The following is a 17,128-nucleotide window of genomic DNA, read 5'->3' as shown; positions in this document are numbered from 1 at the left end:
GTTTTTAGTCACCTAAATGTTGAACAGAGGCTGTGATTTACCGAAGTCAAATTCCTTGTTTGGCATGCTCAAACATGGCGAATAAAAAACTCTTGAATCTTGAATCTTAATGCTGTTAATAAATGCATTTGTTTTCAAAAAACTTTTTTTGAATATCCACGCTTTACTACCTACTAAAGGCCAAAACCTTTTATGCAATGACCTTTACAGGTCGTTTATATTACTTCACACAAACACTACATCCATCTGCTCCTGGTTCGGCCCCCCGGTCAAAATTTAGAACCCAATTCGGCCCGCAAGTCAAAAAGTTTGCCCACCCCTGCACTAACATGACAACGTACACTTAACATAACATAACAACATAACAATATACATTTAACATACAGTTTGTGATCCCATAAAGTATAATTATGTGTAAGAGTTCAACAGTTGACAGCTCATTCCAAATCTATGGTCCCCGGCACACCACACTCATACTGGTTTTCATTAATTTGCGTTTTATTACCTAGAATGAGGTGTTTGTGTCTAGTATTGTGGGTGTGCTGGGGAACACAGATGGGAATGAGCTGTTTTAATCTGTGGTTTGGGTCTGAGATGACCTGATATATTACACAAGCGTTGTGATAGTAATTGAAATCGTTGAGTCGAAGGATACGATAACGGGCAAACAGGTGACTGGTGGGTGAGTTTGGTTTTGTCCAGGAGATGGCGCGAATGACCTTTTTCTGTAGTATTTCCAGTTTCTTGATATGGCTGGGATAGGTGTTGCACCAAATAATATTACAATAGTTAAGATGTGGTTGAAATAAAGTTTTATATAAAGTGAGAAGGGATGAGCATGGCAGCAGGTGCCGCAGCTTAAAGAAAAGACCAACATATTTTGACAGTTTATGATCTAGGTAGTCTATGTGATTTTTGAAATTTAAACAGTCATCTATGTAGACCCCAAGGAATTTGGTAGAGTGGACCCTTTTAATCTCTTCACCATCTATTTTTATTTTAGTGATAGGGTTTTCCATTTTTAATTGTTTTTTGTTAGAGTGGAATAGCATATAATTGGTTTTCCCAATGTTGAGGGAAAGTTTGTTTACTTTAAGCCAAGAGTTCACCCTCTGTAGTTCCTTGTTGAGAAGGTCGTGAACTTCATAAATATTAGTGTGTGATATAAACAGGTTGGTGTCATCTGCAAAAATTATTTTATGGAGAGTTTTAGAGGAATTAACCAAGTCGTTTATATAGATGATGAAGTGCAACGGGCCAAGAATAGAGCCTTGTGAGACCCAACACTTGATGCATTTCTGTGATAACTTAGTGTTGTTAATGCTGACATATTGTTGTCTCTGAGTAAGATAACTTTTGAATCAGTTAAGAGCTAAGCCACGGATCCCATAATGATTCAATTTATCTAGGAGTATGTTCTGATCAATGGTGTCAAAGGCCTTTGATAGGTCCAGAAATACACCAATACCATAGTCCCCTTGTTCTAAGGTGTCGTTAACTTTTTCAAGTAGATCCAGGATAGCCATACAGGTGGTGTGTTTCTTCCTGAAACCCTATTGGAATGATGTTAATATGTTTAGTTTGTTGAGGTAATTGATTAATCTATTGTAGACGATTCTCTCCAATATTTTGGAGCGGTTCGGTAGTATAGCTATGGGCCGGTAATTGGTCTTAGCATTTTTGTCACCAAATTTGTATATAGGGATGATTTTTGCAATTTTTGTCCTTTCAGGAACAATGCCTGTGGATAGGGAGAGGTTGAGACAGTGGGCAAGTGGGTCAGCAATTACATTTGCTATAGATTTTAAAATTCTGCTGTTAATTTCATCCTCACCAGCTGAGTTGGAGGTCTTTATGCACTTTATGATGTTGAGAATTTCATTTTTGTCTGTTGGTTTCAGGAAGAAAGAGGTTGGGTAAATACCCGTCAGGTAATGTTGATACGAAGCTCCCTGTAGTTGGCTGATCTTACTTGATAAATTCTCACCTATGGATACAAAGTAGTCATTGAATTCATTAGCGAGGTCAATGTTGCTGTTAGTAAAGGAGTCGGGGAATGTAGTTTGTTTATGGCGTCTGTTTAGGACATTGTTTAATATGTGCCAAGATTTTTTTGAGTCACCCTGCGCATCTTGCAGGAGTTTGCTATAATGGTTGGCTTTACTTATCCTTAATAAATGTGTAAGTTTATTTTTGTAGGCAGTATATTTATTTTTATTTTCAATTGTTGTCTGTCTTAAATATCTTTTGTATACCGTATTTGCCGGTGTATAAGTCGACTCGGTGTATAAGTCGACCCCCTAAAATTCGACGGAAATTTACGATTTTATGATATATCCTTTGTATAAGTCGAGCTCAATTGTTGTATTATATTAAACTTCAGAATTCAATATGCGAAATTTATTGACGAAATGTGTTCAAATTCCGGGAGGCCGTGCGCATGCGGCTGTTTATAAGCACCGCGGAGGAGATCGCGGAGCCTCATTCGACTTCCAGCGGCCGGCGAGCTCGCGCACGCCGCCCGGCACCACCGGGAGGCCGGAAATAGCTCCAAGCCGAGCGGATCGGCACTTTATAAGCACCGCGGAGGAGATCGCGGAGCCTCATTCGACTTCCAGCGGCCAGCGCACTCGCGCACGCCGCCCGGCACCACCGGGAGGCCGTGCACACGTGCCAAGTGGCCGGAAATAGCTCCCGCCGAGCGGACCGGCTCTTTATAAGCACCGCGGAGGAGATCGCAGAGCCTCATTCGACTTCCAGCAGCCGGCGAGCTCGCGCACGCCGCCCGGCACATCCGGGAGGCCATGCGCACGCGCCAAGTTGCCGGGAATACCTCCCGCGGAGCGAATCGGCTGTTTATAAGCACCGCGGAGGAGATCGCGGAGCCTCATTCGACTTCCAGCAGCCGGCGAGCTCGCGCACGCCGCCCGGCACAGCCGGGAGGCCGTGCACACGCGCCGGGTGGCCGAAAATAGCTCCGGCCGAGCGGATCGGCACTTTATAAGCACCGCCGATGAAATCGCGGAGCCTCATTCGACTTCCAGCGGGCCGCGCACTCGCGCACGCCGCCCGGTTCAAATTTTCTAAGTGCCAACGGCTCTTGCGCCATAAAGAGTCCGCCTCGGCTGGTTCCCCATGTCAGCCAGAACAAGTGAAAATTCGGCCTCTTCCCCTGGAAGTCCGGCCAAGTTTGGCGAATATTTTCTAAGTGCCAACGACTCAACCGCCGTAAAGTGTCCGCCTCGGCTGCTTCCCCATGTCGGCCACCACAAGTGAAAATTCGGCCTCTTCCCCTGGAAGTCTGGCCAAGTTTGGCAAATATTTTCAAAGTGCGAACGACTCAACCGCCGTAAAGTGTCCGCCTCGGCTGGTTCCCCGTGTCGGCCACCACAAGTGAAAATTCGGCCTCTTTCCCTGGAAGTCTGGCCAAGTTTGGCGAATATTTTCTAAGTGCCAACGACATTCATTTAGACATGGCGATTGAATGCTTACGTACAGGTAGTTATTGTCGTTGCTTGACGCGCGATGACTCGCACATTCGCTCAATACCCAGTACTTCCCCCTAGCAGTCATCGTCGCTGCCTGGCTTTCGATGTCCGTTATTGAGGTGAGAATATTTGAAATTGTTGCTGAGGATGCGTGTTAATGCTTTATAATGATTCAGTTTCTCGCTGTTTGATGAGCCTGACGGACGCACACCCACGCACAATGAGATGCATGAGAAACAGCCTTGGTTACCATCACATTTCAAGCGATGAATACGAAGTTAAATTTTATGACTTGGTGTATAAGTCGAGGTCGATTTTTTTCGGTCGATTTTGGATCGAAAAAGGTCGACCAATACACCGGCAAATACGGTAATTTATTTTTGTGCTTAATGGAATTAGAGAGCCCTCGGGTTACCCAGCGTTTAGTTTCCCTCTTGCCGCATGTGACAGTCTTGACAGGGATGGTATTTAATATTGCATCACTGATTGCCAGGACCAGGCTGTCATATGCCGTGTTTGGATCATTGCACAGATAAACATTGTCCCAGTCTTTGGCCTGGATGTCGGTGTGTACTTGCTGTCGTGTACTCTTGTTTATGACTCTAGTTTGCACTATATGTTGTAATGTAGGACACTTGAGTGCAAGATTAAAAAACATTACTATAGGGAGGTGGTCAGAGATATCAGAGAAGAGCACACCAGAGTCAAGTTTGTTATTTTAAATGTTTGTGATGATGTTGTCAATGATAGTTCTGGAGGAGTGGGTTACTCGTGTGGGTAATGTAATGGTAGGGAAAAAGGCTGATGAAATCCAATGAGACATTTTAGGCATTTTAACTGTTCAGGAGTGTAGTTCATACAAATTACATTATCACTGATGTCCATACATTGATTCACATTATCTCCTTCAAAATATTCCCTGATTGTTTATAATGTTTGTAAATATTCGAAGTATAGAAGAGAGAAAAAAGGGGGGTAATCCCTCCGCCATGGTGCAAAGAAAATAACACAGTTCAGTTCATGTCAATTGAAGTCTGGTTTGCACTCATGGAAAATTAAAAGAACTCCAGACCAGAGCATACACAGCAGCTGATGCTAACAAGTTAGTCAGTTGTCTCATTTAGAAGAGGTAGCGTAACATTGATTTGTCATTATTTAGAGACTGTTTTTATGTACTTTTCCGCCTCATCGACTGAAATTAGGTGTAGCCTACCTCCCTCATTGGTTTTGATGGTGAGTCTCGCCGGGAAGAGCAGAGCAGGCTTTAGACCCAGTTTGTACAGCGCCGACATCAATTTGCTGCAGACATTAAGTTTATTATGTTATTTGTTTATTATTTATTTGTCGCTCTTATTTATTCATTGTCTGTGCCTTCTTGTTTTTACTTTTTGTGTTGTTTACTTGTATGTATGTATATTGTCTACTCTGTCCTGTCACCGTGGGATAGTGGGAAACGTAATTTTGATCTCTTTGTATGTCTTGGCATGTGAAGAAATTGACAATAAAGCAGACTTTGACTTTGATAGATGACAATCGGATGGTGTTGATACCAGAGCTTCCCTCTTTTGATCCGAGCAGCCCTGATTATCTTGTCTTTAGTTTGGAAGTGATGTAGTCGGATCAACACTGGTTTGGGCGACTCACCTGGCGGTGGTTTGGGTCTCTGGGCTCGGTGGCAGCGGTCGCATTCCGGGGGGGCATCCAGAATCTCACCGAAGAGCTCTTTCAGCAGCTTGGGGAAGAAGAGTGGGTCTGAGATCTCCACTGATTCCAGCAAGCCCACGATTTTAACATTGTTCCGTCTGCTGAAAGCCTCCATTGATATGGATTTTGTTACAAGCTTGGTGTTGGTCTCGACTTGCTTAGCTCAGGTCTTGGTTAGCTTAGCACAGGTGGCTTCCAGTGCTTGTAGCCAAGTGTCCTGGACGTTTGCGTTCTCCTCCAGGTCTTTGATCTTTGTCGAGTGGTTATCTGCTATGGCGTGGAGGCGATCCAGTTTGTTTTCGATCTTTTCCATGGAAGCCCGAAACTCGGCGGTGATACCTAGCCGGTTTTCCTCCAGAAGGCTGGCTATTGAGGCTAGCGTTAAGGTGCCGGTAGCCTCGCCAGGTAGTTGCAGATCTTCAGCTTTGGTTTTCGGCTTTGGAGGCATGTTGATGTTCAGCCTTCCGGCAAAGTTGTCCGTATAACCGCCTTGTGATTTGTCATTTTTTAGGTGAGCTCTGGAGTCATATAGTTGTTTAAAAGTTTGTAGGTAAGTTAGCGGGAGTGAGGTGATAGCGTGCACCTCCTACATGTTCACCCGGAAGTCCGCCAGCTCAAACATGTTGGTCACATTGTGAGTCCCAGTATCTTTACTGAATTATTTACGGAGTTATTTCCAGAACAGAAGATGTTGGTGTCGTCCGCAATAATAATACATTTAAAGATAGTTGACACCTTACAAATATCATTTATGTACAGAATAAATATGTGGCCCAACATTGCTCGTAAGGATGTGAGAACAGGTTCTGTGTAGTGTACATGGGTGAGTCTTTGGGTATGTGAATGTGATTCGTGTGTGTGATTATTGTATGAAGCGTGTGTGGGGTGTGTGTTTGTGTGTGGGGTGTGTGGGGTGTGTGTGGTTCTGCAACAGACAGAAATACAGCACGTACAGTATTTCACAAAAGTGAGTACACCCCTCTCATTTCTGCAATGTTTTAATTATATCTTGTCATGGGACAACACTGAAGAAATGACACTTTGAGACAATGTTAAGTAGTCACTGTCGAGCTTGGATAGCAAAGTTAATGTATTGTTACTTCAAAGTAACTCAAAACACAACAGTGAATGTGTAACGAAAGTGAGTACACTCCATCTGAAAATGTCAAAATTTGACCCAAATGTCAATATTTTGTGTGGCCACCATTTTTTTCCAGCACCGCCGGAACCCTTTTAGGCATGGAGCTTACCAGAGCTTCACAGGTCGCCGCTGGAATCCTCTTCCACTCTTCCATGATTTCATCACGGAGCTGGTGGACGTTGGAGACCTGGAACTCAATGCCTAAAAGGGTTACTGCGGTGCTGGAAAATAATAAGAAGATTCGTTCCGAGTCTAACCGCTGTTCAGGTAACTAATCTATTGTTAGATTAATTCCGTCATTTCCGGACGCCAGTCCCGCTGAAATCAAAGAAACCCGAAGGTTGAGTAACTACTTTGTCGAGACCCAGGATCTCCTCGATCGCGGCCGTTTCAGCGGCTCTCCTTTCCTATTAAGATTGTTGCTTTTGTTATCCGCTCGGAATAGTTTAGCTGTCTTTGTTAAGACCGCAGGAACTTGTTTATTTTCACTAGCGTACACTCACACGAGCTGAGCTTAAGTTAACGGTTTCGAACCAGATTCTGACACTCCCTGATGTCAAGGATTAAAGCTGTCTTCATTTAAAAAAGAACTGAATGGTTTAAAGTATGACTATGATAGAGAAACAAAAGAGATTTAAAGCTTAAAAGATCAAAATAATCATTAATCGCAATTAGATTATTATAAAGTAGAAATTTAATGAATAAGCAAGAAAGAGAATTACAAGTTTCAATTGTTCGAACAACTAACAATAATTTCCACTCACCATTCTCAATAGAGCAACAATTATTCAGTCTCAAAGTTCTCTCGATTGAAAACTCAAAAATATAGTAAAAAAGGGTAAGAGGCTCGCGGTCTAAAATGCTGTCTCTCCTGCACGAGGTTTGCATCTCCTAGCCTATCTTTGAGCTTAAAATTTGACTAAGTCCAATTTGAAGATAGTATAAATTCATCTTAACGAACCTTGGGTTAATCTCAAAAAGAATGAAATCTATCTTTGTCTAATCGGTGTTCTCGACCCACGGCAGTAGCCGCAGGGGCCATACCCCTGACAGGGAAAGCCCGCCGGGCGAGAGAGAGCGATGCTCTTTGTCCGAACGAACCTTTTATACCAGTCCAGTTTGTGGGTACTATGCCTGCTTGGTCACGTACCAGTTTTTTTCCATGACGTCATACATTGGCCTCAGATGACCCAAATGCTTCCAGAATAGACTGCACCTGCATCTGGGCCGGTCTCAACCGGATTCAACCAGATGGGGTGACCATGTTCTCACGGAAGTAACCGTTTTCTCAGGGATGCTTCATCCTGTTTCCCACTCCCAAATCTTGTCAACTGTCCATCAACGTGACATTTGCAAATGTTTTTTCTCTGACTTGTGTTCCATCAAACAGCATTTTGTTTAGGCTTCAACTAGATGAACGTGACCGAGGTCACGCTCATATGTGGGATCTCAGTCTTCCACCACTTAGTATCACCATTAACCCTTTCCGCCTCCTTGTCTTCGCTCACATTTATACATTCATGTGTAAATGGAACATCAATATTACATACATGTTTGATACTGATCAAACATCGTGACAATAATAGCACATACTTTCACAATAGTCAATTTAACACATAATCATAACTATGATCGTGGATTGTCTTAGTTAGCAGGTTAAAACACTCAAGCATCTTCAAAACGTATTTTGACAAGCTGGTGACCTCTAGGTCAAGCTCAAGCGTGGGATTGCAGTCTTCCACCCACGGACGGTATCACTGTCAGCCCCTTGTCCTTACTCAACTCTTAATACATTCATGTGTAAATGAAACATCAGTGCTATGATGCTGCTCAAGTTGCTACTAACTATACAGTATTGCAAAGCAGAATAAAATAATGTACTATATTGCAGCTTACTCTAACTGTGATTAACATGTCTCATTCTCATTAGCTAACGATGAGCATGGGCTTCCCTAGTTAGCAAATTAAAATATTCAAGCAGTTTCAAAGTATATTATAGCAAAACAAAATAATATAACATACTCCAAAATTGTGTGTTGCTGTGCCTCAGAACAGGTCTTCATCTAATTGATGACTTTTTAAACTATTAATTTACTATGTTAGGTCAATCTGACTTTGGCACCATCTTATGGTGAAATTTGGAATGGAAATGGAGGTTTACTGGTTCAACCAACAAATTCCCTTTACCAATTTAACAATAGTTAATTTTGAAGAACTAACTTTTAAGTAACCCCTACTCAAGCCCCCTTCTTCAGGTCTTCCACGTCAAGCTTTGAAATTTGGAATTTCATCTTAGCCAATTCGTCTGGGCCAAATCCAATACACACTCACGCACCATCTTTTACTCTCCTATCCACCATGTAACTCGACACACTCAATAAATGTTTTGGAAGAGAGGAGACTAATTCTCTTAGCTTCTCACGTGGAATTATTTCCCATTCTTGCTTGATAAACCGCTTCAGTTGTTCAACAGTCCGGGGTCTTCCCTGTCGTATTTTACGCTTCATAACGCGCCGCACATTTTCAATGGGAGACAGGTCTGGACTGAGAGCGGGCCAGGGGAGAACCTGGACTCTTTTACTTCGAAGCCACGCTGTTGTAACACGTGCAGAATGTGGCTTGGCATTACAGTGGAGCCTCGGTTTTTGAACGTCCCGGTTCTCGAACAAATCGGTATTCGAACAAAAAATTCTAGATTTTTTTGCTTCGGATGTCGGATGAAATTCGGTTGTCGAACCTCGCGAGATGAGCCAAGAGGACCCGCATGCCAACTGACTCAGTTCGTTATTACGTTCTCGTTACTCTGAGGATTGCATCAACTCTAATCATGCCTCCATAGTAAAGCCATCCTAAAACACAAAGACGCTCCTAAAGCAATGCGACAGTGAGCGCCTGGCGCGCTGCGGTTGTGCGATCGGACCACATTAAGCTCCATGCGCACTGAGGTCCACTTAAATTTTGGAAAGTCCATTAGGACTTTAAAAATATTTTCTAAATTTTAGCGACCGCTCCGTCACAATAATGCAACCAGCGCGGTGCAGTAGCGTGGTCGGCGCCGCGCTACGGTTGCGCGTTTGGCGGTGCGCTGCAGTTGCCCGATCGGACAAAATTAAGCTCCCTGCGCACTGATGGCCACTTAAATTTTGGAAAGTACATCAGGACTTTAAAAATATCTTCTAAATGTTCAGCGATGGCTCTGTCACAATAATGCGACCAGCGCGGTGCAGTCGTGTGGTCGGCGACGCGCTACGGTTGGACGTTCAGCGGTGCTGCTGAAATAAGCAGTGGCGTCCATGAAAAAGTCGTCGCTTGGATGGCAGCATATATTGCTCCAAAATCTGTATGTACGTTTCAGTATTTATGTTGCCTTCACAGAAATGTAAGTCACCCATGCCATGGGAACTAATGCACCCCCATACCATCACAAATGCTGCCTTTTGAACTTTGCGTTGATAACAGTCCGGATGGTCCACTTCCTCTTTGGTCCGGAGGACACGACGTCCAGTGTTTCCAAAAACAATTTGAAAAGTGGACTTATCAGACCACAAAACACTTCCATTCCATTGTGCATCAGTCCATTTTACATTCTGGATGTTGTTCATAAACGGCTTTTGCTTTTTATGTTAGAATTTTAACCCACACTTACTGATGTAGTGACAAACTATATTTACCGTATTTTTCGGACTAAAAGTCGCTCCGGAATATAGGTCGCATTAGCCATAAAATACACAATAACGTGAAAAATAACATATAAGTCGCTCCGGAGTATAAATCGCATTTTGGGGGAAATTTATTTGACAAAATCCAACACCAAGAACAGACATGAACGAGCAACAACAGGTTAAATGATAGGTATGCTAATGTGACATAAACACAAACGAAGAGCTGAGAACGGGCCTGACGTAACATTTAGAGTTATTCAAATACCTATTACATAAATAACATGTTCATAAAACTATCTGTGTCACTCCAATTCATTAAATCCATCGATCGTCCTTTATGTCAACAATGCCGGCCAGGGTGCTTGCACTTCAAAATATTCCACAGGCCCATATAACGATATATAAATTATATATCAGACAACTATTATATAAGCAATAATATTATCAAACCATCTGTGTCACTCCAAATCATTAAATCCATCGATCGTCCTTTATGTCAACAATGCCGGACGGGTGCGCGCCGCAGGCAGCGCTTGCTATCAAATAACTATAATATTATCAATCCATCTGTGTCACTCCAAATCATTAAATCCATCGATCAAATTCCTCGTCCTATGTCAAGAACGCCGCGCGTGCGCCCTGACGTCAGCCTCGTCGTTATTCCACAGATCCAGTATATAACTATATTGTAGCGTTAACAAAGTACAACGAAAGACGTGGGTTTGGTAAACGGCTCTTTATTTAACAAAACAACAGTTCAACGAGCCAACAACTACTAAACTGTAACGATAAAAACATATACAAGTTGCTACACGAAATAGAATATATCAAATAACTATAACATAAATAGTTCACCGCCACGCAGCCCCAAGCACCGGCGTCGACTTCCAGGCGTGTGGCGGCATGGACTTCCATCCCCGGAGGTGGCACTTCCAGCCACGGAGGTGGAAGAGAGCTCCATAGAATAGGACCGGGCATGCGTAAAAGCCATGTCCGAGCCCCATTCACCGTCCCCGGACGGCCACCCGGCCGAGCGCCGGCCCCTGACTTCCATCCACGGAGGTGAAAGAGAGCTCCGTAGAGTAGGACCGGGCGTGCGTAAAAGCCATGTCCGAGCCCCATCCACTGTCCCTGGACAGCCACCCGGCCGAGCGCCGGCCCCCAACTTCCATCCACGGAGGTGAAAGAGAGCTCCATAGAATAGGACCGGGCGTGCGTAAAAGCCATAATAGTTTTTCAAACCTTCTGTGTCACTCCAAATCATTAAATCCTTCAAACTCTTCGTCCTCCGTGTCACTTACAAACAAAGGCGCTAATGATGCCGGGAGTACGTGGGGCCCTTCGTCATCTTAGTCATACCGTGATCGAATCTTTGTCCTTTATGTAAACAACCGCCGCGCCGCGCCGCTGATGTCACTTGAAATTCAAATTACAGTAATCCCTTGCTACATCGCGGTTCGTTTATCGCGGTTTCACTTTTTTTTTGGGGGGGGGGGGGAATTTGAAAATTTGTGAAAAAATTCACATAGAAGTCGCTCCTCAGTATAAGTCGCCCCACCCACCCAAACTATGAAAAAAAATGCGACTTATAGTCCGAAAAATACGGTACGGACAGTGGTTTTCTGAAGTTTTCCTGAACCCATTTGGTGATATCCTTTACACACTCATGTCGGTTTTTCCGACAGTGCCGTCTGAGGGATCGAAGGCCACGGTCATTCAGTCTTGGTTTCCGGCCGTGGCGCAATGATTTCACCAGATTCTCTGAACCTTTTGATGATATTATAGACTGTAGATCAGTGGTTCTTAACCTGGTATGTCATTCCCCCCCCCGAGGCAAACTTAAAGGAGCGCACCAAAGCTATCAATCAAACGGCAAACACACGAAACAAAGCACGATCAGACAAACGGCACAACAGTAGACAGTACTAACAATGAAATGTATATACTCACTTTGTGTCAAAGATGCATACGATCACAGCAACATATTCAGTCGATACCAGCAACCTTTAACTTACCGCTGCGCATAAGTGAATGGGTATCATGTCCAGACCCTGAATGTAAGACGACCCCCACTTTTTCAGTCTTATTTCAATGCAAAAAGCATCGTCTTATATTCGGGCCAATACGGTACTTTGAGTCAGGCTACAATTGCGGGCGCCATTACAAGAATGATGCAATAAAAACATTACAATACACATTACAATAACCAATATTGATGGATTAGTCGTGCGGTAAAATGAGGTTCCACTGTTCGATTCTTGCTCTGTCTGAGTTATGTAAGTCGCTCCTGATTATAAGTCGCACCCCCGGCCAAACTATGAAAAAAACTGCGATTTATAGTCCAGAAAATACGGTCTTTGAAAAGAGCTAATTTCGACAAGTCAGCTTTATTGTCAATTCCTCCACATCCCAAAGACACACAAAGAAACCGAAATTTCGTTCCCCGCTATCCCACGGTGGCAAGACATGGCCCACAATAGACAATCAAGTAAACAAGTAAACAACAGCGTGCTGAATAAATAATGAATAAATAACACAACAAATAAATAAGAGGAGCAAAAAGGAGCAAGTGAGCGTACAGCAGACATTCCAGAAAATAGCGCAACAGTGCCACACGCTACGCAGAAGGGGGTAGCGAGTTCAGGGTCCTAACAGCCTGGAGAAAGAAGCTGTTGGCGAGTCTGGTGTATATAATCAACAGGCTGAGGCCTCTGTCAGAGCCTAGTTCCAAATCAATCAATCAATCAATCAATCAATCAATCAATCAATCAATCAATCAATCATTGTCGAGTGGGATTACTTACTCAACTTTTAACTCTGTACTTGGTGTTTCAGTGAAGCCTGTGGATCACACTATCGTCATTGTGGCCACCGTCGTGTTCGTCGCCACCATGGTGCCATCAGTGGGCGTTTTTGTATACAGAAGACGACAGGCCCAATTGTTGTAACGGAATGTCACCGCAGCAACAAGCAAATGGTGAGTAAGATCGGTCATCAATATTCAGTATCATCATTCAACACATCTATTTCAGTTTTGGTGCATGTTTTACAAAACAATTTGTTTCTATGAATGAATGAATAAATGAATCTTTATTTCAAACATGATTTAAAAAATAAAAACAATAAAAAACAAACAACAAAAAACACACAACAAACAATATACCGTAATTTTCGGACTATAAGTCGCACCGGAGTAAAAGTAGCACCAGCCATAAAATGCACAATACATTGAAAAAAAAACATATAAATCGCACCGGAGTATAAGTCGCACTTTTGGGGCAAATTTATTTGTCAAAATCCAACACCAAGAACAGACATGAACCAGCAACAACAGGCTAAACGATACGGTATGCTAACATGGCATATACACAAACGAGGAGCTGAGAACGGGCCTGAGTAACATTCAGAGTTATTCAAATAAGTATTACATAAATAACACGTTTATCAAACCATCTGTGTCACTCCAATTCATTAAATCCATCGATCGTCCTTTATGTAAACAATGCCGCGTATGCGCCACATACGTATGTGCCGCTAACGTCGGACTCGTAAGTTGCTTTTCTAATTATTCCACAGACCCATATAACGATCTATAAAGTATATTTTAAATAACTATCATATAACAACAATATTATCAAACCATCTGTGTCACTCCTAATCATTAAATCCATCGATCAAATTCCCCGTCCTTTATGTCAACAACGCCGCGTGCGCGCCACACAGATCTAGTATACAATTCTATTGTAGCTCTTTATTTAACAAAACAAGAGTTCAACGAGCCAACAACTACTGAACTGTAACGATAAAAACACATACAAGTTGCTACACGAAATAAAATACCGTATTTGCCGGTGTACAGGTCGACTCGGTGTATAAGTCGACCCCCTAAAATTCGACGGAAATTTACGATTTTATGATATATCCTTTGTATAAGTCGAGCTCAATTGTTGCATTATATTAAACTTCAAAATTCAATATGCGAAATTTATTGACGAAATGTGTTCAAATTCCAGGAGGCCGTGCGCATGCGGCTGTTTATAAGCACCGCGGAGGAGATCGCTGAACCTCATTCGACTTCCAGCGGGCCGCGCACTCGTGCACGCCGCCCGGCACATCCGGGAGGCCGTGCGCACGCGCCGAGTGGCCGAAAATAGCCCCCGCCGAGTGGATCGGCTGTTTATAAGCACCGCGGAGGAGATCGCTGAGCCTCATTCGACTTCCAGCGGGCCGCGCACTCGCGCACGCCGCCCGGCACATCCGGGAGGCCGTGCGCACGCGCCGAGTGGCCGAAAATAGCCTCCGCCGAGCGGATCGGCTGTTTATAAGCACCAACAATGGAGGCGCGGAATATAGTCTACTCGGACTCAATGTCCCCCGCCTCCCCCGGGATGTGGGAAAAGCTCTGCTGGAGGTGGGAGTTGAAGCTCTTCCTGACAGGGGATTCTGCCAGACGTTCCCAGCAGACCCTCACAGAGCGTTTGGGTCTGCCAGGTTGGACTGGCATCTTTCCCCACCATCGGAGCCAACCCACCACCAGGTGGTGATCAGTTGACAGCTCCGCCCCTCTCTTTGCCCGAGTGTCCAAAACATGCGGCCGCAAATCCGATGACACGACTACAAAGTCGATCATCGAATAACCATTTTTTTATAAAAAGATACAAGTGTACGCACTGCAATTGTGTGGGCACTCCTCGCCTTCTGCTGGCGTGTGGGCAAGTTTTGTGCTTTAATTCCTCAATTTAGAAGTTCTATTTTGACTTTTAAACATGATGTATTTTTTATTTTTCTTCTTCGTGCTACCGCTATATTTATTTTTCTTCTTTGTGACATTGGGTCGCTTTGGCCTGGGGCGTTAAATTCAGCATTCACTTTAAAAATATCTGGTGCCATCTAGCGTTGTGAATTGGTATAATGTCTAGACCCCGAATGTTAGACGACCCCCACTTTTTCAGTCTTATTTCAATGCAAAAAACATCGTCTTATATTCGGGCCAATGCGGTATATTATTGAGGCTCAATCATTTATGACTAATGACGAAGACGAAGGTAAATGCATATTCACGTCAGTGTGCGTGAGAGATTGTCCTAGGTCGCAAATGTTTGCCGAATGTTGCCAGGCGTTCTCCAACAGGTTTAGTGGATTTGGACATGTTCAAAATTTTCTTGTGATAAATAAGTACAGGCAAAAGTCTGGCAACCATTTTTCAACATTTGCAACCTTTAACTAACCCTGAGTCTGTTTTAATAATAAGAGACAACTTCGCATTACTTATAACTCCTGTTTAAAATGCTAATGAGGCAAACATTTTTAAACTCAAGTAAATTTAAGGTATTTCATACAGTTTGTTCAATGTTATCTGACTCTTCAGATATGAATGAAAGGCAGAATTTGTGCTTTTAGAGTTGTCTGACTGGCTTGTATTTGGTTATTTTGTCATTTGAAAAATAAAGACAATTGTGACAATGAAAATTGTTTTATAATCAGAAATCAGAAAACCTTTATTGTCATTCTACATAGTACAATGAAATTGGAGACCTCCATCCAGTGCATGAGGTAGATACGAGTAACAGTCAAGTAATCGACTAATAGAAAAGTAGATGAATAATCGGAAACAGTAGTGCGGACAAAGTGCAGTAGTAGTGCAGGAGGAAAGTGTCATCAGTGTCGGCTGGTGTTGAGGGCGGCTATGGCTTGGGGAAAGAAACTGTTTTTGAGTCTGTTTGTCCTGGTCTTCATTTGCCTGTAGCGTCTTCCAGAGGGCAACAGGTCAAACAGGGCGGAGCCAGAGTGGGAGCTGTCCGCTGAGATGGCCTTAGCCCTGCTGAGGCAGCGGGTAGTGTAGATGTCCGTAAGGGAGGGGAGAGGGCGGCCGATGATCCTCTGGGCTGCCTTCACCACTCTCCGCAGCTTCTCCCTGTCAGCGGCGGTGGAGCTGCCGAATCATACTACGATGCAGTAGGTCAGTAGACTCTCAATGGAAGATCGGTAGAAGGTCAGCAACAGGTCGGTGTTGAGGTTGTACCTCCTGAGGACTCTCAGGAAGTGTAACCGCTGCTGAGCCTTCTTGACGATGGTGGTGATGTTCTCTGACCAGGAGATCCGGTCAGAGATGTGGACGCCCAGGTACTTGGTGCTGTGGACCCTCTCCACCTGCTCGCCGTTGATGAAGAGGGGAGTTGGCTCAGGGCTGTGCCTTCTGAAGTCTATGATGATCTCGTTGGTCTTCTTGGTGTTCAGAGCGAGATTGTTCTCAGAGCACCAGTCGACCAGCTCCAGGACCTCCTCGCTGTAGGCTACCTCATCGCCATTGGAGATGAGACCGACCACAGTGGTATCGTCGGCGAACTTGACAATCCGGTTGTGGTTGTGAGCCGGTCTGCAATCGTGAGTGTAGAGGCAGAAGAGGAGGGGGCTCAACACACAGCCCTGTGGGGAGCCGATGCTCAGCGTACGGGTGGAGGAGAGGCGGGAGCCAACTCTCACAGCCTGGAGTCGGTTGGTCAGAAAGTCATTAATCCAGGCACATGTGAGAGAGGGGAGTCCGAGAGTGTCCAGCTTTGTGGTGAGTCTGTCCGGGAGGATGGTGTTGAATGCCGAACTGTAATCCACAAAGAGCATCCGGACATAGCTCTGCTGCTGCTCCAGGCGGTTCACCGCACAATGGAGGGCTACGGCAATGGCGTCCTCTGTGGATCTGTTGGTCCGGTATGCAAACTGGTGGGGGTCGAGGTGTGGGGGAAGATAATCCTTGATGTGCTGAAGAACCAGCCTCTCAAAGCACTTCATGATCACCGGAGTGAGGGCCACTGGTCGGTAATCATTCAGGCTAGAGATGGCCGACTTCTTTGGCACTGGGATGATGGTTGAGGTTTTCAGGCAGGGCGGGACGGTTGCTAGGGCCAGGGAGCGGTTGAAGATCGTGGTGAAGGTGGGGGCGAGCTCCTCAGCGCATGCCCTCAGCACCTTGCCGGGGACCCCATCCGGGCCTGCGGCCTTTCTGGGATTCACTGCAAGGAGCACCTTTCTGACCTTGTGCTCCTGAACAGTGAGTGGAGTGATGTCAGAGCTGGGTGGGGGAGGGGGCAGGGCAGGGACAGGGGAGTGCTGCTGGGATGTTCCAAACCGAGCAAAGA

General features: G+C 44.5%; 1 protein-coding gene across 1 annotated transcript in view; it reads left to right on the top strand.

Moving 5' to 3' along the window:
• LOC125970576 (NT-3 growth factor receptor-like) overlaps positions 1-17,128 on the top strand; it is a 235,706-nt gene that overhangs the window by 1,438 nt on the left and 217,140 nt on the right. The window contains exon 2 of the mRNA XM_068651159.1: positions 12,831-12,972. The gene's annotated coding sequence lies outside the window, so the exon portion shown is untranslated. The remainder of the gene's footprint in view (positions 1-12,830; positions 12,973-17,128) is intronic.

Source organism: Syngnathus scovelli, chromosome 6, assembly GCF_024217435.2.
Source record: "Syngnathus scovelli strain Florida chromosome 6, RoL_Ssco_1.2, whole genome shotgun sequence".
NCBI classification, from domain to species: Eukaryota; Metazoa; Chordata; class Actinopteri; order Syngnathiformes; family Syngnathidae; genus Syngnathus; species Syngnathus scovelli.
This window is presented reverse-complemented; position numbering and strand designations above follow the sequence as displayed.